General features: G+C 35.6%; 1 protein-coding gene across 3 annotated transcripts in view; it reads left to right on the top strand.

The window, feature by feature from the left end:
* Positions 1–23,679, top strand: part of FUT8 (fucosyltransferase 8) — a 126,526-nt gene that overhangs the window by 30,458 nt on the left and 72,389 nt on the right. Inside the window, exon 3 of one of the 3 annotated variants that reach the window (XM_037395729.1) lies at positions 3,671–3,841. The exons of the other annotated variants lie outside the window; for them this stretch is intronic. The gene's annotated coding sequence lies outside the window, so the exon portion shown is untranslated. The remainder of the gene's footprint in view (positions 1–3,670; positions 3,842–23,679) is intronic. 3 annotated transcript variants of the gene reach the window in all.

A 23,679-nucleotide genomic window follows, 5' to 3' on the forward strand; every position in this document is an offset into this window, starting at 1 on the left:
CAGTGGTAGGCTTTTGAAGATAAACTATTCTCTGCAGAAGGCTTTTATATTTTTAGTTTTAAAGTTTGTTGTAGGGACACCTGAAACCTTGGATAGTTATTTTTTTATTTCTTCATATCGAAATCATTCAACATATGATTCCTGATGGAAAAGGAAAATATTTTTTCAGAAGGGTATGTTGCTGATCTAGCCCTGCCCTTTATATCAGGATCAAAGCTGGACCATCCCTCTGTGTTTCTGGAGTATCTACTATCTTTCATGCTTACTACTTCCCCCCTCACCTGAGGATCAGCGAAGTCTGTTTCTTGTTCTAATACAACTTCAGTTCACTGTTTCATTCTGGTAGTCATTTAGCTTGGATTCTTGTTTGAAAGATGGCTTGTTGCTTGGCTGGCTCGCTGAAATACGTTCTTTATTAAAAGTGTGTTCTCTGTCTAAGTCAGTTCTGCTGCAGTAGTACAAACAACAGTCTTTCATGTCTTTTTTTTTTTCTCAAGAGAAGAGGTTACTAATGTATCCATTGACTTGAACGTTTGCTGCAGTGAAAAATGATACCAGGCTGAAAGACTGCAGAGAAGTTGGAAGATTGGATAAGAATTTAAAATGAACCAACAAATTAGAATGACCTAAGAAAAATGGGATACAAGCCATTGAGGGCAAGCTCAAAATACTGCTTTTAAATTAAAGAAAATAAGCAAAAGGCTGAGAGTTCTGAAGAAAAAAAGGGTTAAGAGCTGACCTTAGGTCAATGGTATCATACACAAAAAAGGTTCTGAAAATGTAACATCATACCAGGATATATAAATGGAAGCACTGTCAGAAAACACTGTGTAAACGCCTCTGCTCAGCTTAGGGTAGAAATGGAGTCAGCTAGCTGATTGTGTCCAGTTTTGAGCTGTGCACTTAATACATGCAAACAAATCAAAATTACCTTGCCAAATTGGGAAGTCCAGAAGACAACAGTGATTGGAACACTGGATCCGTGACCTATGAGGAGAGGCTGAAAAAATTGAGGTTGATTTAATGTAGAGAGTAAGTGCTGTTCTAGGTCTTTTGGAACACACCAAATCTAATAAGCTTAATGTTTTTACCAGCGGAGATTAATGTAGTGTGGCTTGTGAAGTGCTGCAATAGACTGGGAAGTCCATAAAATGTAGTAATACACACGAGTATGTGTGACCTCATCTTAGAAGGGAGGGGTGGTCTAATAACCTTCTGATAACCTTACTACATTTTATGATTTAATGTCTAGTTTCTGGCTGTGTTAGTCTTGCCTTTTTGTTGTTTATTAGAAGAAATTTTAGTTGTCATGGAGAGAACAGGATGTGGATAAGTGCCAAGGGTACATCTACTGTATAGAAATATTCTGCAATTGGTTTGGTTTTACCTTTTTTTTTTTTTTTTTAATCTTGTAATCAAGCTACACTGATAACTCAGTACTTCTTTATTGTGTCTATGTTTGGATTATGTTAAATAGTGGCTAATAAACATTTCGGATATCGGCAGAACCTGTTAGTGTAGGGTAATCTTAATTGTTTTTACAGTTCAGTTGAGGCTTTTTTTTATTTTGGCGACCTCTTTTTTTGTTTTTAAACAAATATTGAAATAGCCGAAGTCTAAAGTGAATGAGAAAAATTAGATGCCTTGCCAGTATGTAGAAAAACCAAGAAAAAACCTTGAGTTAATTATAGGGTAATTCCCTTGAAATTGATCCTAATGATACTGTCTTTTAATCAGATTGATTTTTCCTGAAGATATTTGTTGTAACTCATGTTAATTGTATTAAAATCAGTTAATGAAACCTAAAAACTGTCAGCAAACTGGTAACTTTCAAACACTAAGGAAGGGTCCCTTAAGGCTGCGTGGCAGGGGGTTCTTGGTCATTGTCTTTGGCTCTTAAGGAGAATATATTGTTTCTAATAAAGCTCTAAAAGTTGTAGTTTTAAAGATACGGTGATTTTAATGATAGAAAGAGATCACTACCTTAAAGTGCTTGGCAAGTTGAACTTACTTGAGTAACTTGTGTTTTGATTGAGCCAAATTATGCCATCCCAGGTCTAGAGACCAGTATTGTAGATGGCACTTACAGGTTAGAGACTAGTTTTGAATGAACTACCAGGAGGAGGGATGTAGGGGAGGTGATATTTCTGCTTTATGCAATATGAATGGACTGTTGTGGGTGTACTATGGTTAGCTTGAAGGTCTAGTCTTCAGAAACCATCTTAGGAAGTAGGGAGGGGTTTAGAAAAGAGCTATAAAAATAATTTAGATTCTGGGAAAGCATCTTATTTTAGTACTTGAGAAAACTTGAGAAGTTTTGAAGATTTGTTCTTCAGTCCTATATGAAAAGGCATTGGTAAAAAGCTGAAAACAAAGTGTTTCATAACTAGTTGAGCAGTTTTTCTGGGATTCATTCATTCTCTCTCATTTAATGTGTTGGAATCACGTGAATGGCTTTAGTAAAAGATGCATTGCTTTGGACAAAATGTGTGGTTCTGATAGGAAAAAGTTTTAGTGATCATTTGATTTCAGTGATCAGTTTGTGGGATGTCAGATTATGTTGGAGACAGTATTAATACAGTCTGTATAGACATAATCCCCCCCTTCCCCCCCGCTTTTAAAATTAACCCTAATGGTACTTAGTTCATCAGAAAATTCAGAAAGCATAGAGACTACTGCAGTTGGTCTTCATTCATACTATATAAAAATAGGCTTGTAAGTGGTTGAACTTGAATAGGCTTTTTATTAAAATGGCTTCCTTCGTGGTATGGCCATAATTTTTAAACCAATTTATTGCAACTGGAACAATGTAGATTTGTAGCAAAGCACGCAATTCAACACTTGCCTTTTAGGAATAACAATTATTTATGGTAGCTTTGCATGTCTCAGTTTCAAAATTCAGCTTTTTCTGATAAAGCCTAATCTAGTATTTAAATTGTTTTGTAGATTAAAAAAAGTCTTCTGCTAACATTGTTTCACTCTGTAGATGACACATTCCCTGTCTTGTGAAATAATTGTTCCTTGATGTTCCTCACAGTGTAGTTTGTCAGCAATTGGCTACAACTTCAATTACCTAACGGTGACTGTGACTGGAATCAAGCTGTTGTCTTTAAAATGAACCGATGTGTTTTGGGTAACCTTTTTCATGCTGCAGTCTGTGTAATGTAAACTGCACAGATCTTTTTAGCATGTGTGAATTGTAGAATCGTGCTGGTTGGAAGGGATTTCCATTTAGTCCAGCTTCTCAATAGCAGCTCCAGTTAGAGCAGCTTGCTCAGATCTGGTTTTGTATATTTTTAAGAGTGGAGAGTCCATATCATCTGAGACCTACTCCAGTGTTTGACAGTCCTTACTTACAGGTTTGGTTGGTTTGGGTTTTTTCTTCTTTCTTTTATTGAGCTGGAATTTACCGTGTTCCAATTTTTATTTGTTGCCTCTTGTCCTTCCACTGGGCAGAAAAAGAGTGCAACCCCATCTGCTGAGTACTTGCAGGAATACCTCTGTGTATATCATAGTTAAACAAGAGGAGAACCAAGACAAGGATGAAAAGTTGGGTGATAAGGTCGCTTCTACCACAAGAGGAAAAAAGAATACTAAAATGTTGGTGCTGCTGTCCATGCTTTTGACTTTCTGATGCAGTTTCATGCTATCCCTGTTTGGAATACATTAGGAACATTACTACTGGAAAGTAGATTTCTTTCAAGACTCAGAAGAGGATACCGTAATAACATCTGTGAAAATTCACTGAAAGGGCGTGTACCAGAGGACACAGGCTCTTAGAGAAAGCAAGGAGACTTTGGATACCAACATGAGGCCTGATGAATGGGTGAAGTGAGTTCAGGTAGGTAGCTTGTGTTTATTGTTTTTATGTTCTTGCGGAAGCTCGACATTCTCCCTTCCCTCCCTGGCAACATCTTATGGTTGTAGCTTTGAGTATATGATAAAGAAAGGAAACAATAGAACTAGGTCTCTAAGCATCTTAAAAACATAGTTGGCCATAAAAAGCGCATGAAACTAAATAAGCTATTGTGTTCTGACAACCAGATAGAGTTTCTGGTTTAATTAATTAAATTAATTAATTGCAAACAGAAATATGTTACAACCAAACAATAAAAATAAAATACATCGGAGATGTGAAATACTCTTTGAAAGCAAGATAGTACTTAGTTGGCCAAACTAACTAGTTGGCCAGATTTGGGAGGTAGATTGGAAATATAAATGGTACAAAAGGCATTTCTTAATTTTTTTTCTTTAATTTTTTTCCCTTTCTTATCCTGTTTTCCCTTTTTTATTCTGTTTAAGTTTTGAGCAAATGTCTTTTCCATGCCATAGGATCGTTTAGGTTGGAAAAGACCCTTAAGACCGTTGAGTGCAACCAATAACCTAGCACTGCCAAGTCTACTACCTAAGCACCACATCTACATGTCTTTCATACCTCCAGGGGTGGTGACTCAACTACTTCCTTGGGTGGCCTGTTCCAATGCTTGCCAACCCTTCTGGTGAAAAAATATCCAATCTAAACCTTCCCTGGCACAACTTGAGGCAGTTTCATCTTGTCCTATCACTTGTTACTCAGGAGAAGGGACCAATATCCACCTCACTACACCCTCCTTTCAGGTAGTTTGTAAAGAGTGATAAGTTTTCCCCTGAGCTTCCTTTTCACCACACTAAACAACCCTAGTTCCCTCAGCCACCTCTTATAGGGCTTATTCTCTTAGACTCTTCACCAGCTTTGTTGCTTTTCTGTGGATGTGCTCCAGCACCTCGGTGTCTGTCTTGTAGTGAGGGGCCCCAAAGTGAACACAGTATTCAAGATGGTGGGCTCACCAGTGCTGAGTGTAATGCTTGCCATGCCTGCCTTCAGTGTCATCCAGCAGCCATAATCACTCTTGCCTCTGAAATTCAGCCATTTTTAGTGTGCTGTTTCTATGTTGGTATTTTCAGCTACTCAGAAGTTAACCCTGCAGACGTTTGGTATCTTTGAGCTATGATGAGTAATATACAGTTCTCTTGATGGTGGTAACAAACCACTCCTGAAACAAACTGATGTAATTTGGAGAGATTCTCCTAGGAAAAATGCAATGGTACTTGTGTTGTCCCCCACACTCCCCCTTGTTTAATGTGAACAAAATAAATCTGTGCTTTCCATTAGTGGCCTTTGGTTGAGTTGTTGGATACCTGGAAGACTGACTTTGATTAGGAGAAGGGAAAACATAACTTAGGAGATGATTTTATGAGCTTCTCTGGTGGTAAAAAGGCTACTTGGCCAGCAGAGATGGGAGGCACAGTGTATTAGAGGCAATACATCAAGACTAGAAGAATGGCCACATTAGATGGAAAAAGGAAGAAGGATTGCCATTGGCTTTGCAGACAGAACTGAGACCTCAATTTATTGCTCAGGGAACAAATATGTTAAGAGTATTGCAGAGGAATCCAAGTTCAGTTCTCAGTCTTTCATACCTTTACCAAAGTCAGCATATTACTGGTAACATTTTTGTCACAAATACTATGTAAAATGGAATGTGTAACAGTAACAGGAATATTAAATTCTGTAAAATCCATTCTTGTCTTAAAGCATTACCAGCTCCTTTTCAGCTCACGAAATGCATATTCAAGGGTCATGTTGTATCTTCTTATGCGGTAGTTCTATCATTCCTTTCTCCTCTTTAGACACCGTGTAGAATTTCACCTGTCAGGCTAAAGGTAGAATCTTTCAAGATAAATGTTGTCATTGTGTTTCTGCCACTGAATATGTGCCTTTCCAGGAAAAATGATAATGTTTTCACAAAGTTCCTATTTTTTGAAGACCACTTTTTGCACCTCACTGCCCAACCAGGTTAATATGGATGGTATGCTTTTTTTTTTTTTTTTTTTAACTATAGAAAAGTACTTCTTTCCCTTCTATGTTTAAGACTGGGTGAGGAAAGCAGAACTGCTATATGTCTCTTTCCTCTTGATTGATCACATTTTAGAAATTCCATTGTCTTAAAGTGATCTTTTTCCTACTCATTACAGTTGCAGTGCTGTGCAGAAGGTCATGTTTTTAGCTATTTACTTTGTGTGTCGCTTGAAGGAGATGATCTGGTGACTGATAGTAGTCTGGGACTGTAATCTTCCGAAGGGCATTCATTCCATTTTGCCCTGTTAAATGCTTTTAATTTTGTTGTTAGTGGTGTTATGTAGCACTTGTGTTTGGCATGAATGTAATTTGAAGGGCGTGAGGAGGTTGCCAATTGTCCTATAACTGTAACACTGAATGATCTTACAACTCGGTGCTTTTTTTCACAGATGCAAAAGCACCACTTGACACTCTGCAGCTGGTCAATGAATGCTTGCAGCAGTTGGTGATTTTGCTGCCCCATCTGTATCATGCATCCTTTCATCTTGTCTTAGTTTCAGCGTGATTTGGTAGTTGTTGAAATCGAACAACTATGGAAAAATTATGTATGCTATTGTTATATGTGGATAACACTCATCTGAGAAGAATTTATGTTTCTTCTGGATGGTGGCAGAATGAAAACTGGTATGGTGAGCTGCAGGTATTATCAAAAGGGGACACTAAAAAGCTACAAATGGAGCTGTGGGAAGTGGACTCTGTTTTCATAGTTCCCTGAATGTTTGGGTTAGCATCCTACAGAGCACTATAAAACAGTCCATTAATCGTATCTTAGGCAGTGATAAAGAAGGCTCTGGAATTTCAGCTGTATTGTGCACCTTCCTGTGGTTGCAGGGTTTTGTGAACAGGAGCCAGGATATTTACAAAAACAAATGTATGTATGCTGTGATATGCCACTGTTAGCAGCAGTATGACAACTGATGCTTTCTGGAATAAAACATTTCTAGTGTAGCAACACTGTTAGAATAGGTTCTTAACTTACTTGGTCGAAGTGTTTTATGATGTATGTATTTCTCTGTTACTAAACCATTGCTATTTTAATCCAGATCAAAGATGCTTACACTAATTTTGTCCCACTGGTTCCATTCAAACAATTCATCTAGTTGTTCTCAGTCTTCTGGTCTCCATGTTTTCTTATTGTTTTATAATGTTGTTTCCTGTTTTTCCTGGGATATTCCAGAAAACTAATTTGCATATACATGGAATCTATGTTTTTCAATTCATTATTGTTGCTATTAACTAATACATAATTCTTAAAATGTGTTATGATATGAAAAGATTTGTATGATGAACCTGAATTACTAAACTCTGTTGGAGGGGAGAAGTTAATTAATGCTGATACTTCTGAAGTTATTATGCAAGGACTGAAAACTGAACATTCATTCTATGTGAAATGTACATTTCTGAAAACTGCTTCTTTTCTGACGCATACACTTTAAGTCAAAAGTAATGGCATTTAGATGTACTCTGAACATAGTACAAAATCACCAAATCAGAACTATTCAACTGATCCCTAGATTTTTCAGCTACCAGTTTATATTTAGTTTTGGCTGTTCAGTACAATAGCAGTATTCCAGGGAACACTGCTAGGATGTGACCAGTGCAAAATAATCTCAGCGTTTGGGAGCATTTTACAGCAACATATGTTAGAGCAGATTATTATTTTGATGCCTCATTAGATCAGGGAGCATAGCACACAGCAAGGTCAAGAAAAAGGAAAACTCCAGCTCTGTTTAGTGGAATGCAGATCATACATTTTAATATCTTCAGAGATTATTTAAATATCATGCTCTCCACCCTTCACTCTGCTTTTTTTTTCTTCTATGCACCTTTTTGAAGCAATGATCTTTCAGGCTTGAACGCCACAAATCCCTCAAATTTGGCAGTACTTGTGGGTTTTCCCCGTTTGCCATATATCAAAGGATTGCTTATTGCTTGCATTTCATTTATTCCTTTGCATCAACTTTTTCATAATTTAATAACAGTTGTAAACATGTCATCTGGAGATGGAGTTGATGGCAGAGAGCATGTGATCTTTTCCTAGCCCGTGGCAAAAATAATCAGTAAGTTCTGTGGGATTTCCTAAAATCTATGGATTTTCTCCAGCTTTGTATGTACTGAGATTCAAAACAGGCTGTCGAGAAGCATCAGAATTAACTTAGCTGATAATTTGATATAGAAAATAATCAGGACTTTGTTGCAATTTGGTACTTCCATACATGTATGCGTCTTCCAAATCTCCTTTCCCTGTAGACACTCACAAAGTCATTGCCAGCTACTTGTGCTAGTGGCTTGTATTTCAACAGGATCTTAATCTGTGCCATTTCTTTTAGTGACCTTAAAAGGATGTCATGTGCCCATATGCACACAGGAAAAGTGTTTTAGTTGGGTGTGGGGTTTTTTTTTCATTTTTAATCTATATTCTTTTAGCAGGCATAGTATAAATAAATGCTTTTTCCTCTTTTCGTTTTTGTACACACCTACATTATTTTTTGTGAAACACAATTTATTCTGTTACTCTGCTTAATGCTGTAACTTCTTTTGATTTCAGTCTAATTCCTGGCCTGTTATGATGAGTAATCAAGTGTTTCTTTCATCGAGAAAGATTGTTGTGTTTATGAATTGATTATCGTTCTTCAGCAGCTAAATTGCTCAGCGTGACTGCTTGTTCAGAGTTTTTGAAGGCAAGAAGTATTTTGCCATGTTTTTCACCCTGTTCCTTTGGACCAGTTCATGCAGTCACATTGTGGAGAGGATTATAGGTTTTTCTGTAACAACAGTGGGGGTTTTTGTTTGGTTTTTTTTTTTTTTTTTTTTTTTTTTAATCTTTCCCCACCTGTCATTTAAGTATACAAGATTAAGGAATGAACTATAAAAATATGTTTTTCCTTGGCAAGTTATTTTATGACAAGCTAAGAACCAAGTCATTGCTAAAATTTTATTTGTTAATATCAAATATGAGAATTATTTTGGGATAATTTTGGTAGAACTGGTTGCAGTATAAAGTGTTTGAAAGAGTCTAATATTTTTCTTTCTTTATTGTCAGACTAAGTTGATTCCCCCTGCCTCATTTTATTATTGATAATAGTCTCCTGACATTTTTAAATGATCTTCATTTCTAGAATCACCGGAACTATGAATATGTAAAGAATATTTTTATGGTGTGTGATTGTAATGATTTGTTGGGTTTAATGCCTTTTTATTTATATCCTACTGTTCTGCAGTTTTGATCTAGAATATATGTTTTTGTTAAGCAGAGAAAATCTGAGAGAATGAGGCATGAGAGAAAAGCGTAACACAACAATAAAATGCCCCAAACCAACAAACAAGCAAACTAACAAGAAAAGCTAAGGAAAAAAAGCTTAGGCCAAACTATTCCAAAAGCCTGTATTGCATATGGGAAAGCTTCCTCACCAGAACCGTGACATGATGTGAACCACACTGCTCCTTGGTTATGTGCTTTTGTCATAGGATATAGCTTTATCTTGGTTGACTACAGTTCTATACTAGGACCAAATCCTATTCATATGTGTATATATAGAACTGGCTTTGTTGTGTAACTACAGCTTATGTTGGTCTCTGTACCAGGAAAATAGAAGGTGGTGTATTTAAGAGAACCTTATTTTAAAAGGATTCCAAAGCTGTCTTTGAGGCAAAAGATTTCAAAGTTTAACTTCTGTACCAAGCAAATCTGAAGAGACTGTGAAAATAGAGTTACTGGATATGTGCTGAAGTGTGGGATATTGAAGATGCCAATGTAAAGGTGTGACCTGATCAATAAACTGTAATGAAATTACCTGTTTTTGGCAAGGCTCTTCCACAATCACTTTTAGAAAAATGGAAGTCTGCTGGGAAAAGAGAAAAAGTCTTTTTGCAAATTTGTAACTCAGTAAGGGAATAGAAAAATAGGAATATATGGTTATTTTTCATAATAGAAACAGCGTAATGCAAGGATTCATCTTATCCTGCTCAGGGGTCTGTGCTGGGTCATGTGTAATTCATCATAAGAATAAATTACCAGGAAAACAGAGTCTCCTGGGATTTTCTGAATAGAATCTGTATGGGGAAACTTTAGCATTATATTTGGTTCTAAATAATCTTGATATAATGTTTACATTTTAAGTGCCAGTTTTTTTGTTCACTTCTCTAACATAGATTAGGAGTGAAGAAAGTTAGAAATGGGTACATATTGAGATTTGGGAAAAGATCTTTCTGTGGTCAGGTAACATGTAAAAAAATAAATAAATAAATCTGAATGGTACTAAATGAACCTTGCATGTATAATTTAAGGAAGATATGACTATTTGTGTTACTCAGTATAGTATGTGGAAGCCTTTTGGAATACTATGTGAAAAGACTAAAAAAAAATATTTTGCACTCCTTAAACATAAAGCTGAACTTGGTAGTAAAGAATTTTTTGGGGCCTCCCCCTTGTCTTGTTCTGTATTTGATGGATATTGTTTTATCTGCACTTAAATAGCAACCAGCAGCTTTTTCAGTTTAGTTCAATTTGTTCTGGTTTAGGTTTAACAATAGGTTTAACAATAAAAAAGTCAGAATACTGCTTTAGGTTAATTTCTGGTTCAAGGAAAACTAAGATTTTGGGTGAGGTTTTTAGATGAAGTTAAATTTAACTGGCTGTATTAAAAGTAAAATTCAAAGCAGTGGCCTTTTTCCTGTATATGATCTTAATATGCATTGCTTAAGAAAAAGAACCAGCAATTGTTGCTGTTTATTGCACACATTTCTTTTTGTATATTGCAATATGAATATACTAATAATATTTTTTTTAGAGCTTGTTCTGGCATTTGACAACACAGATTTTTATTTTTTTTTCTTGTACTTATGACTGAATTTCTTTGGTAACTTACTATCATTTAGTGGTCTGAAACAGATGAAAACATTCTGCTTGTTTGTAGATCTGGTTGTCAATACGCTGTTAATTTTGCTAACATCAGGAATCTCTTTTGCAGTTTGGAAAAGGTTAATAGATCCATTAAAAGCAAATCAGGACAGTGGAGATTTTTAAAAATACTGGAGTTGAATTTTTGATCACCCAATGCTATTGCAGACTTTGTCTAAAATCATTGCTATAAAAAGCAAGGTATACTGGTGTATTTAAAATATGTATTCCATTGTATGTGTGTTTTTAAAAGTTTAACTTTTTGTGTACAACTGAAAGATCCCCATACTTAAGATTTTTTGGGCTAATGAGAACTGAATCTGAAATCTTTTATTTCTCTCTGGAGCCATCTATGCAGATCAGTGGCATAAACTCAGTGTACATAATTTCTCATCCCCCCATATTTGCACAGAGAGTTTTCCCTAGAGAGCTGTCTTATGAAATCTATTACTAAATATTTAGACCATTTCTAAATGATTCTGTATGAAGTATGGTTCTTGCATATGTCAATTAAAGAACTTTTTTGTAATGTTATATATATTTCTGTGAAATAACCAGGGTCATTTTGCAATCATAACTTACATGCCAATCACTCCCTTTTTTCTGAAGAAAACCAAAAATACTCTGCCCAATATCTGGTAGTTGTAAATAAGTTTCTGTAAATCATTACCTGGGCTACCAGTAGTAGAGTGACATGATATTGCATGTTTTTTTTCATACAAGCCTGGTTACATTCCTCTTTACTCTCTTGCCCTCAATATTTCTGTCTTTAGTATCGATTTGAAATGTGTTTAGTAAATAGATAACAAAATTAATCTGTCATATGCAGGTAACTTCTTTTTAGTTTTGTTTATTTAAGAAAGCTTACATCAGTTTTGACCTCCTGATGTATGGACACTGATGTCCATCATCACTTATGCTTCTGAAGGCTGATGATTATAGTGAAGTAGAATATCTTGCTGCCAGTCCTGTAAATATTTAAACTGCTAAAGCATTACACTGACCATAGCAAAAGACTTAACATTCACTTGTGTTGAGCAGATACTGTAGTAGCGAACAGTAAGATAGCAATGACAGAATTGATTAGTAGTGCCACTGAAGTAAAAATGAAAAAGTGCAACATTCTCATTGAACCTAGGCATTATAATTCAGTGAAGGAATTTAGCACTTTTTATTTAGTTCTAAATTTAAAAAGAAGAAAGGTTATCACAAAATTGTGACACATTTTCAGAAAGAAATTCAGTGTGACTGTTCCTTTTGCCATACAAGATACTTAACTACATAAAGGGAAGGGCTAAGATTCCACTCCAAGTAAATGCAGTGGCAGCTGCTAACAGTCTTGAAGTCATATATGTGGTGTTAATCGACACCTGAAAAGGTGGCCTAAGAAGCAATAAAACTTTTTTAGAGGAACTAATTGTCATAGCACTTGTTATTGCTATGTTAATTGTTAGATGCAATTGTTATTTTTCAGCATCTCAAAAACTGGATCCAATCTACAAGTGTTCAAATTAGTGTTACATTTCATTTCCAGTTGATGCCACCGCATGTATGTTGTCCAAGTTTATTTAAGTTTGAATAAACTATGAGCAGAAGAGGCAGGGTTAGAATTCATCTGAGATACTGGAATGATATGCTTAGATATTTTGATTCTGATGTCTTTGCAAGTCGATGTTTACAAGTTATGCAGGTTGAGAACAAGAAGACTGAAATACAGTTCAGTCAGAATTTTGGTGGCTGTTTGATTTAGTCTTTATAAAAGATACATATTGGCAGAAGGCAAAAGCCATTGGAGAACTGGTATATCTGAGAAATTCAGTTGAGCATAAGGAATCCTTTCTAAAGAAAGAATTTCAGTGCTCATTATGTTAATAGCTTTGTGTTAAAACTGTGGTGATGGATGGAGAGTGGGGAGAAAATCAGTTACCACTTCATTAATGTTATTTGTCTAATTTTCAGTTTCTGCTTCTCCATGTATGACACTTCTGGGATATTTGAATAGCAGACATTAAGAATTTTTAGAAACTGAAGCATATAGTGTTCTGTGAACTTTAAAAACAAGTTTTAGTATCTTTACTTTTTTCCCCACTGACAGACTTGAAATGTAATGCTTTATGGTTACTTAAATTTTAAATGAAGCCTGTGGGTTTTGATGTTTTGGCAGTCTCAGTCTTTTACTCTGTATAACATGATTAGGAAATAGGCCAGGCACTTCTGCACTGAGAAAGCTGTGTTGGCATTCTGTCGCTTTCCCCCCCACTCTGATAAGTGAATTTAGTGAATGATTTATTTATTTGACATCACTGACACAAATGCATGTAAATAAGAAAAATAAATATAAAAATGAATAGTTCTCTTCCAAACTGGTGACTGAATAGCATTCTGAAAAGATTAGAAATACCTAAGATCAGTTTTGGAAAATGAAAATGTGTGAAATAGTGTAGGTTATCAGGGGTTTATTTTGTTTGTTTCTGATAATTCTTGTATGTGGATTGCAGCTGACTTTTTGGGTATGTATGGATGCTTCTGTGAACGCATCAGGATCTGAGTTAGGGGTGCAAAGCAGGGACAGTAAGTCCTTTGAATATGGTAGGATTAAATTATACCAGCAGCAGCATGTGACACTGAGCACAGTTTTATTTATTACATTGTTTTGAAAAGTGCAGTCTGCCTATGCTTTAAACAGTAAATGTAAACATGAAATGGTGTGATTTCTAAATTAAAACATGAACACAAAGTATTCACATGCACGGATTTCATTAGGATACAACAATCTCAGAAAAATAAGTTTACCTCTTGTAAGTCAGGAGGCCAACTAATCCATCTTTCCTGCTCAAACATGTAATCGGTTTGTATGTATGCGTACTTTATTACGAAGAAGTATTTGGTTCATCTGCAAGGGCCTGCATGTGTGCAGAAAGGACATTTTGAAGCAGACCATAGGAACTGTTCAGGAAGAAATAGCGATGTTTCAAACATTCAGTATATATTATAATGTCACTATTTTTTCTGTAGTACTTAATGTTCTCAGATTGCTTCTGTGTTTTAAAGGATATAATTTTTTTGGTAAACTATACTGGTTGGAAATGAACAGTTACAAATTTTCTTTGATCTTGTTTTCCAAATAGCCTGCTTTTTGGAGCCCTTAATTGTGTTTGTCCTAGTAATGCCCTATTATTTAGTAGAAAAACATAGTAATTACTGCATTTACAAAACTAATTACTGAGATTTTTCAATCAATTTGCTACGAGGAATGGCTAGCCCTCTGATTAGAACAAAATTGTCAGACAAAATGTCTTTTGTAATAGTTCGTTTCCTGTAAGCACAGATACTTAAAAATAAGCCATTTAATAAACTACAGGTAAAAGGTTATGTTTCATGTTTTATTTTACCATCCAAACAACTTTCATAACATTTCTTCTGTAGAAGTGCTTAGGCTGTATGATATCCCCTCGTCTTTCTCTGTTTTTGCATGACTGGTCACACATTGTGGCTTCTTTCTATGGCTAGCTGCTGCTTTTCATAAAGAGAAGATTGTGAGAGAAAATGGTCTTACAAGTAAAATTTATTTTTGTGACTAACTTTTAATCTCTATTAGCATTGACACAGTAAGACTTAGTTTTGCAAAAGGCAGCCCTAAATTCTGCAGCAGTGTGGGTTTGTTGTAGATCTGCAGAATTCCACTCGTGCTGCCTACTTCCAAATGCATATACATGGACTATATATCATTCTAGCCAACTCCCTTATAATTACTTTTGAAATTGTTACAACACAAGTAGTCTCCCTAACTTCAGTGCTTCAGAAGTTCATGATCATTATGTTTGGTATCTTGAAAACCCTTAAGAACTATATCACAACTGTATCAGAATGGGCTGAATTCTGTGACAGCGTTGCTTTACTGCTTGTTTTGTTGCAGTTCCCTTCACTTTTATTCTTCACTTATCTGAAAAGATTTTCAGTAATGTCCAGGGCTACGTGAGATCCAGACAGAAACAGTCAACTGTAAAATTAATTTGGTATGAACTTTTGCCTGAAAAACTTTCCTGTCCTTTTGAAATCTCAGTAGCAGTTCTCTGTGGAAGAAGTGGAAGCAAGCTGCCATGATCCTTCTATTTTCTGAGCTTCCAGAACCTGGGTTGTTCTAAGACTGATGCAGTATAATATCCATGGATGGATTTTTCTAGCAAGAATATTTAAGTCTATTTTTTAACATATCCAATTTGTAAAACTCAAACACATTTTACAGTGAATTTCATAATTTAATTGTGCCTTCTGAAAATCCGGATATGTGACGTCAACCAGGTCTCCTTTAGTTTCATGCAAATTTAATTGTATGTAAACTTCACCTTCTGAGGCATGACTTCATTCAAAACCCATGCTGATTATTTCCCAGGATCTGGTGTTTATCCATGTATCTACTGTTTCTGCTGTGTATTGTAGTTTCCTCTTATTTATCTGTTGTAGACGTCTTAGTTGCTGATCTGTTGTTTCTCTGATCCTACTCAGAGCCTTTTTAAAAAACTGATGGTTATATTCTGTTCCCTTATCATGGAATCTTAAGTGATAAGACACTGTGAAACTCTTAAAGGTTTTGTATTACTTGAGTTCTATTAGAATAGGTATGTGGATACAGTTTGGTCCTGATGGTTTGTTATTGGTCATTTTACTGACATTTCAAGCTGCAAGAATTCTTCTATTGTCTTCTTTGTGAAGAAAAATTTCAGTTTTGATTTAAATCCCTTTCTAGTAACTGGTAATGCATGTACTTCATTTAGCTTATTGCTGTGGTCCTGTATTTTAAATTGTGCTGTTAAAATTCAAACATCATTTGGCCCTACAGAATCTCTGTCAAGTCTTTTAGTTCTATCATGGTTTTAATAAGTTTTGCTGTAGTTTTATGCATGTAAGAATTTGCTTCTAAAAAATTCTATAGCCTACCAATTTCGTATCTTCCAATTAAGCTTCGTCACCACCTCTGTACTTAGCTCATAAGTGTCACAGGGAGCAAACCCTGAATCATTATAATCTTATGAAGCAGCTTAAGTTGTATTCCAGACTTCTTCTGCTGCTTCTTGTGTTGTTTCTCGAGTGGGTGTGGATTTGGTCACCAGCTCCTTCCCAGTGTTTTCTAAAAGACTGTCTCGTTCTGTTATAAAATCCTCTGTCTTTGTATTCAGCAGTCATGTCACCACAGAGCCTTCACTCACATTAAACAATGTGTTCTCTTACACTGGTGATATTTTAATGCCTCGCTGTTGTAACCTTCCTTCTTCTATCCTTTAGAATCTGTGTCATCAAAAAGTTAATCTCCATGTAAGGATATGTTTGTATCATCTACCATCAGATTTATGGGACCATTTCTGTCTCAGAATTTTCTTTATTCTCATTGCCCCTTGACTTATAAGCCTGGAGATGGAGTTGCTCAAGGTCTTTAAAAGTCTGTTCAGTGCACTTCTGCTGTCTAAAATCTTCTGAATTTAGCAAAACCAACTTCAAAAAAAGGTACTTCACTTCTGAACACCTCAAGGTAGATAATCATATATATATATATGTAGTGTTTGGGGTATTACAGGGAAGCCCCTGCCCTCCACTTAGCTTCTGATGCCATTTGTTTTAATTGTAAGTTCGTAATTTTTCAAGGGGCATAGCGGACTGATTTACTTACTGTTTTCTTGATTTTTTGTTGATTTTTGATTATATGAATAACTTAAAGGATCTACATCTCTACTCCTTATCCTCCTCCCTTTCTGCGGAGCTCAACTCAGATGCCATCCAGACTTCACCTTACCTTTCTAGGTTCTGTCCTGAGGCTCACTGTGCTGAAACAAGAATCCACCAGACTGGCACTAGGTTTGTTACCTGTGGCTGGGTCTTAACCAGACTGTTCAGCAAAAGCATTCCTGGAGTGCTTGACTCCCATGGGAGGCTGCTACAGGACCATGGAGAGCTCTCCCACAGACCGGCCTGGGGATAATGGGCATCTTTTGTTTGTTTTCTTGGTATGTTGCTAAAATTAGGTTGAACTATTCAGAAATAAAGGAGGTTGAAGGGAAGGGCTAAACCCCCTGCAATGGGAGCAGGAATACAAATATGTGGCATTAAAAGGGAGTAGATGGAAAAAGCTTAACCTGCAAGTTCAAGAAACTGTGAAACTGCTAAACATAGGAGCAGCTGCCATGATATAGTCACATCCTTATTACAAAGTGTTCACCACAAAGGAAAATATTGCTTTTCTGCCAAATAATGAGTGTATGTACAGTGATTCTGTGAATGCAGTGGCTTTCTTGGTGGAGATAATTGTAAGCTTGCCTAGGAAACAGTAAGAAAAACACATGATGGTAGGTTTTTCCTAGTGCTTGATCTTTTTAAAAAGGCTATTTCAAATGCTGCATTGTATTCCTTATTACCAGTCCAAAATACTTGAATGGGATTTCACTAGAAATACATATGAGAAAAAAAAGCAAATTTAGCTTTTAAGTCTATTTTTACTATACAGTATTCATATTGTTTTAATAATTACAGACTTTATATGACAGTGTAATTGGTCTTATTTTTAGAATGTTTAGCTTATAAAATATTCTTTTTTTAAAAAACAGCTTTCTTTTGTTTCTATTGGTAAAGTTATTTTACATGTATATGCGCACACACACACACAACCCCCCCATCTTGCATATTAAAGAAAATAGCTCACTAATTAAGGCTGGTATTTTCTAACGCTCGCCATGATTTGACAGCAAATCTATGAATTAGTGGTAATTATTTTATAAATAAAAATGGGAATTCTGATTAACAGTGTAATCTTAAAACTTGACATAAAGTTAAACATAAAGCTAATACCTTCAAAGGTGTTTTAAACTCATCTGTCATTTTCCCTTAATAATATGTCACAGAAATTTTGAGAGAAGAAGCCATTTGGAAGCTTCATGTGAGGCTTTGACTTGCAGCTTTCACAGTCCTGTTTTATTCATACCCTTACTATTGTATGAAGTACTTTTGAGTTTTTCAGTTCCTTCAGCTTTAAATAAAAAAATAGATCTTACATCAGCCATGCACTTGAGCTGTGGTGATGGTGAGGGTCAGATACAGGAAGCAATCAAGTTTTGGTGGCATGGAGCTCTATGAAAGCTGTAAACCAATGTAAATTAGACACTATGAACCTATATGCTAATGCACATAAATTGCTTCCCATACTTGAATTAGTTCATTAGATCTCTTTGTTGTGCTTTGTAGTGTGTAAAGTTCTAAAGTAAAAGGTTTTTATCTATGAAAATAGAATAGTGTTTAGAAGAGAACTGGAGTGCCAAGAGACATTTTTACAGGTTAAGATACATAAATGGTGGCACAGTAGAATTAAACTTCAGGCAAATACTTTATCATATGGCAATATTGGTATTTACAGTCTTCAGTAAAATTTGTCTTGTTCCAATAAAAGCACTAGAGAAAACACAGTTCAAGTAAAATTAGAAAATGGTGATACAAAACAAGACTGATTATTTACATAAGGATCACTTCAGACATTCTTTCCCTGATGTGGCCAACTCAAAGTTGTATTCTGGCATTTCTGTTACTGGGTTGTCAATTCACCCAGTCTCCAAGCTACCAGTATGTAACAAGGAAGGCTCTTAGCTCAGTTCTGTGACTCTTTTTTCCAGAAGATTTCCTGAATATTGTATAGCCTTGACTGTGCTTTGTTCACAAAACCTCCTGGTTGCAAATAACACTCTGGTTTTCTTATGGCTGCCAAGTGTTGTGCATTTTTGCATAACTATTACAAACTCAGCAGCTCTTTCATCTGCCTGTTTTTCATCTTGATTTATAAACATCCAGCTGAGTTGTGAACAGGCTGATGTTAAGTTTCTTGGTTATTAGATTTTGCATGTTGTTTTCATGCCAGCCAAAAGAAGAAAGATCTTACCTCTTATCTTGCTTCTGATGTTTCCAGCCATTAAGGAATGACATAAGGAAGCTGGTGGAAAAGAAGATTTAGTGGAGAGCTTCAGCACCAACAAGAGTGGAAAGATCAAATATTAGCTAAACGTTGTCCATCTTTTTTGTCCCACTCTGTTCCTTCCCCAAGGATCATGCTACCAATAGGAAACTTCACTTCCCCCACACAGAAGAGACAGCTGTGCTTTGGTCCCAGAAAGCACTGAAACAAAGCAAAACATTTGTATGTCTTATTCTGATAACGTGGACTCTAATGCAAAACTATGGAACAGAGTCACATCTTGGGAGTGGGTGAACGTCCTTGTGAATTTCTTGGCTGTGGAACCACATGCAGTATGAAAGATGTTACCTTTAGTGTTGTTTATTCTAAGTGATGATAGAAAATTAGCTGTTTTCTTATTTAAGCTTCTAATGAGAAGTTCAGTGTGATTTAAAGTGAAATGTCCAGTAAAATGTGGAGAGCATTAGCTTATTTTTAAAATCGGGCTTTTTTTGTCTTTTGGAGAAAAGAAAATGAAAAGTTTGGCTGTTGTGGATAAAAGGTTGTCTGAAAGATTTGCCAGATCAGTAAGCATGTTTGAATACTTTTTAATTAGGTCATGCTAGAGTGCCTTGGGGTCCATTCTTCTAGAAAAGTGATGGTAAATCTGTAGCTTATGTGCAGTTTGAATGCAACTCATGTTTTAGAATCACATCATGTGACCAGTAGTGGGGTCATGCTGACACGGGCTGTTGGTTAACAGAAATGCCCAGCTATTGGAAGAAATCCACCAGGAGCAGTGAAGTTCAGCAGGATGTTCTACTGAGTCTGGTTCAGGGAAGCTTCTGAGCACTTGATCTTTTCAGGATATGTGCTCTGCTGTGTGGCTATTGACCATGTTGAGATTTTGGTATGCAGCTTAGTGGGCTAAGAAGATTAGCCTTCTTTTATTCTAGAGGTTTACTGATCTCCAGAAGTATTTCACAGAATTAGGGATATTAAGCTCTGTGCTCTATTAAGGACATAGTAAGTTCTAAGTTCTGTTAAGAAAGGGATGTTCATCAACTCTTATCTGAACTAATGCAGGGCAGGAAACCCAATTCTTTTTAAGCTTTTGATTAAACATGTATATATTTGTAAGCATTTTTGGTGCTTCGATTTAAAGGGAATGAGTGGCCAAGAATCTGTTACCACATTAAGTCATGTTTCAATGCCTGAATGCTTTAGCTGTTACACACTTACAGGTTTAGGAACTCTTTTCCCCTTCTTCATGAGCTGAATTTATCTAAGTTAATCCTCAGATTTTGTTATGCCTTGGTTTGCAAGTGTAAGAAGCAATTCACTGTCAGAAATCCATTCATTTTTAATATGTTATCTCCTGCTAACTTCCATAGTCTGTTCTTTTACTATATTGCTTCCACAGATTTTCAGTCTTCCCATTTTCTTTTGGCAAGAGGTTTCTACAAGGGTTATCAGTAGTTTATTAACTTACTACTCTGGAGGAAGCTCATGCTTGATGTTAGAATTGATATTCGAATTTATATTATTCATTCTTGACTGTGGCTATGTTAGATTAGGGTTGTATGGAGTCAATACAGTAAATAAACAAGAATAAATAAACCTGTACTCTTATATAATTGTCCTGTTCGTTTGCTAAGTTAATTTTTATCTTAGAGACATTTGGTTAGTTCAGATAAGACTAAAGGTAACTTCTCACTTTGCTGTGTTTCTGGTTAATGTATTATCTTAAAAGTTAAAAGGGACTAAAACTGAATACTGCTTTATCCGTTGCTTATTGAAATGGGCCTGTATATATAATTGCCGTGGAGGAGTGTATTGTTTCTGCAATTGACTCTTTTTTTTCTTATCTTTCTGAAAGAAGAATCGGCAGTTACTTTTTGTCTAAGTGTTTGACAGAGAATCTTGCATATATTTGACAAGTAAGCTGCTCTTTTCCTTTCAATGTACAATTCCCTCTTTTGTGTAAAATTGCATCAATTGTAAAAAAAAAAATAAAATTACTGTATTATTTTAGGCTTTCTAATGTAATATGTTACAAAAATTGTAAGTACTTGTATTTATTACTGTATCTAAGACAAAGGAGTGCTTAGTATTTTCAGACAGTATTTGTTTTTACAGTTGATGTTTATCTAGTTCAAGAAAGTTCTTAATTGTGAGTAGTTCATAACTCCTGTTAAACTGTTTCAAGGTCAGTGTTCTATGTATATTTTCAGCTTAGAAAACCCATGTACTGTGGGTATGGATCTCTGAACCACTGCCATTGTGGTAAAGGAACCACTTGGCCGTTCATATAGCATCATTTTGAGAATGTTTGGTCTGTGATATTAAAATTACTTAAATTTTTGGGGTGTTTTGGGGTCCTTATTATTTTTTTGATCTCTAACCAGAAACTATATAGTAGAAGTAGGATTGTAGTAATGCTTTGTTCTCCATTCCTATTTTATTTTATTGTTTTTCTAGAAATTTAATAAGTACAGGGGCATGTTGGACATAATTTTGATGTGGTTCTGCCTAGGCTTTCTCCTTATAATTGGCTCCTCAAAGGAGACCAAATGTTTTTTGACTAAAGAAGTACCATGTTTTATTAGAATAACAGTTAGGATAATTAACATTTTAAGTATTGAAAGCTCAGTGAATAGGGAAAACAGAAGAAAAGTAAATTTTTTTTAAACTGCTTTTTCTCTCTCCGTGTTGTCAGTGTGAGTATACTGTTGTTTCCACTTGCTTACAGTTAATTTAGTGACTATAAGCTGTAAAATGCACAGTGCCTTCTGATCTGGTGGAATTTTTTCCTATCATGTGCAAGGTCAGGTATCCTGCTCCCTGCTCCTTACTGCAATTTCATTGCTTGGACTGCAAGCTCCTGTACTGGAATTTTCTCGGCTCCCATACTCTATAGTTTCTCGAACCTCCTGAACCTGAGCATAGTCAGGATATCTCCAAGGAATGCAGATGGTCCCTATTACTCTGAGAGGCCCTACCTGACCCAGTCATATTACAGAAGCATTAAGATGATTGTGAACAAGCAACCAGAATGCTTCCTGCCTCCCTAATACTGTCTGTCAAAAAGAATGGAGGGCACTTCTAAAAAGTATGAAGTTATATGCATCTAAAGGTATTACTAGAATTCATAAAAGGCAGGGCTTGGATCAATATATTTGTTGTCTGTAATAAATACTAAAATGAACAGAGAATTTTGTTACGAGAGCTGAAATATGTTTTTAAACTCAGAAATTATAAAGAGAGCTTATGTTTTTGCAAGTTGGCAGGAATTTTGTCGAAATTTTGAGAGTTGTATTCTTCTGCTATGGAATCCTTTTAAAGGGCTATTCAATTTATTTGTATTTTGTTTTCCCTACCTCTCAAGATCTGTGATATCTCCAGTTAAGTGGTTATTCTAGTGACTTTTAATATTTTGATTAAAATAAAATTCATTTTCTTTGCAAGGTTTTCTTAACATACTTATATTTTTGTAGAAACCATAATGTACATGAAAGAATATACATGAATACTCTTCTATTAATTTTATAAAAAATAGGTTTTAAAATAAATACTCTAACCTTGATTATTTTTTTTTTTCCATTTTCAAAGATGTGACTGGTGTTTTGAACAAGTAGTGCTTAAAGATGGGGAAACAATTATTTGACAAAACTGCTAAATGACTGAATGACTTTAATTGATTACACAGATTTGTATCTTCCATTCAAAATATGTAACATCTTTCAGCTGCAAATTTAATAGTATCTGTAAATATTAATGAATTCAATTTCAAAAAACATTTTGAGATTGGCAAATATTAACAAAGGAAACTGGGGCCTGGTGAGACTGGCTTGTACAAATTACTCATTAAATCAATACAGAGCCTGAAATATTCTTTGATTGCTAGATCACATTGTATCTCATCTAGGTACAATGAAAGATGGTAGCTGAAAATATTCAGATTAAGTGAGTGATCTTTGTGGAAAATCCATTATTAGTTAAATAAAAAGTAGGAAATGTGATATTTTAAGATTAATTAGGTTCTCTCTCAGTGTTGTGATTCAAGGGCAAATGAAAAGGAAGATGTTCTTATGTTTTTTCTCTGTTCTTTGAATGTGAAACTAAAGGGACTTTCTTATTTTAAACAGTTGTTACTTTCACTGGCTACTGGACTAGTGGAATTACTTGTTAGTCTCCAAGCCCATGATGCAGTTGTGTTTATTTCCTCCTGTCATGTAGAGGGTAAACTGTTCTTCAGATATGTTATGAAATTTTGATATTTAAAAATTTACTGCTATTCATGTGAAAGATAATATATGTTGTACACTTGCATGTTATGCCTTTTAGATATTTTTTTTCATACCAAAAGCTGTAAAAAAAATGCTGATTAGATTTAATTCCTGAGGAGTTCTGTTATTTCATGGAATCACAGAATAGCTGACTTTGGAAAGTACCTCTGGAGATCTTCTAGTCCAACCCTGCTGCTCAAAGTAGAGTCTACTGGAGCAGGTTGCTCAGGTCTGTGTCTCAGTCTCCAGGGATAAGACACTTTACTGACCTGCCCAGCCTGTTCCAGTGTTTGATGACCCTCACATTAAATAGTATGTTCTTAGGCTTAAATGGAATTTTGTGGTTTAGATTGTACCCATTAAATAGAATAGAGTATTTCAGTTGGAAAGGACCTACAATGATCATCTAGTCCAACTGCCTCACCACTTTAGGGCTGAGCAAAAGCTAAAGCATAGTATTAAGGCCACTGTCCAAGGGGCATCAACCAGCTTTCTAGAAAGGTGGTTCCAGTGTTTGGTGTTTGACCACCCTCTCTATAAAGAAATGCTTCCTAATGTCCAGTCTAAACCTCCCCTGGTGCAGCTTCGAACCATTCCATGCATCCTACCACTGGGTCCCAGGAAGAAGAGATCAGCACCTCCCTCTCTGCTTCCCTTCCTCAGG

Source organism: Falco rusticolus, chromosome 7 (genome assembly GCF_015220075.1).
Source record: "Falco rusticolus isolate bFalRus1 chromosome 7, bFalRus1.pri, whole genome shotgun sequence".
Classification (NCBI taxonomy): Eukaryota; Metazoa; Chordata; class Aves; order Falconiformes; family Falconidae; genus Falco; species Falco rusticolus.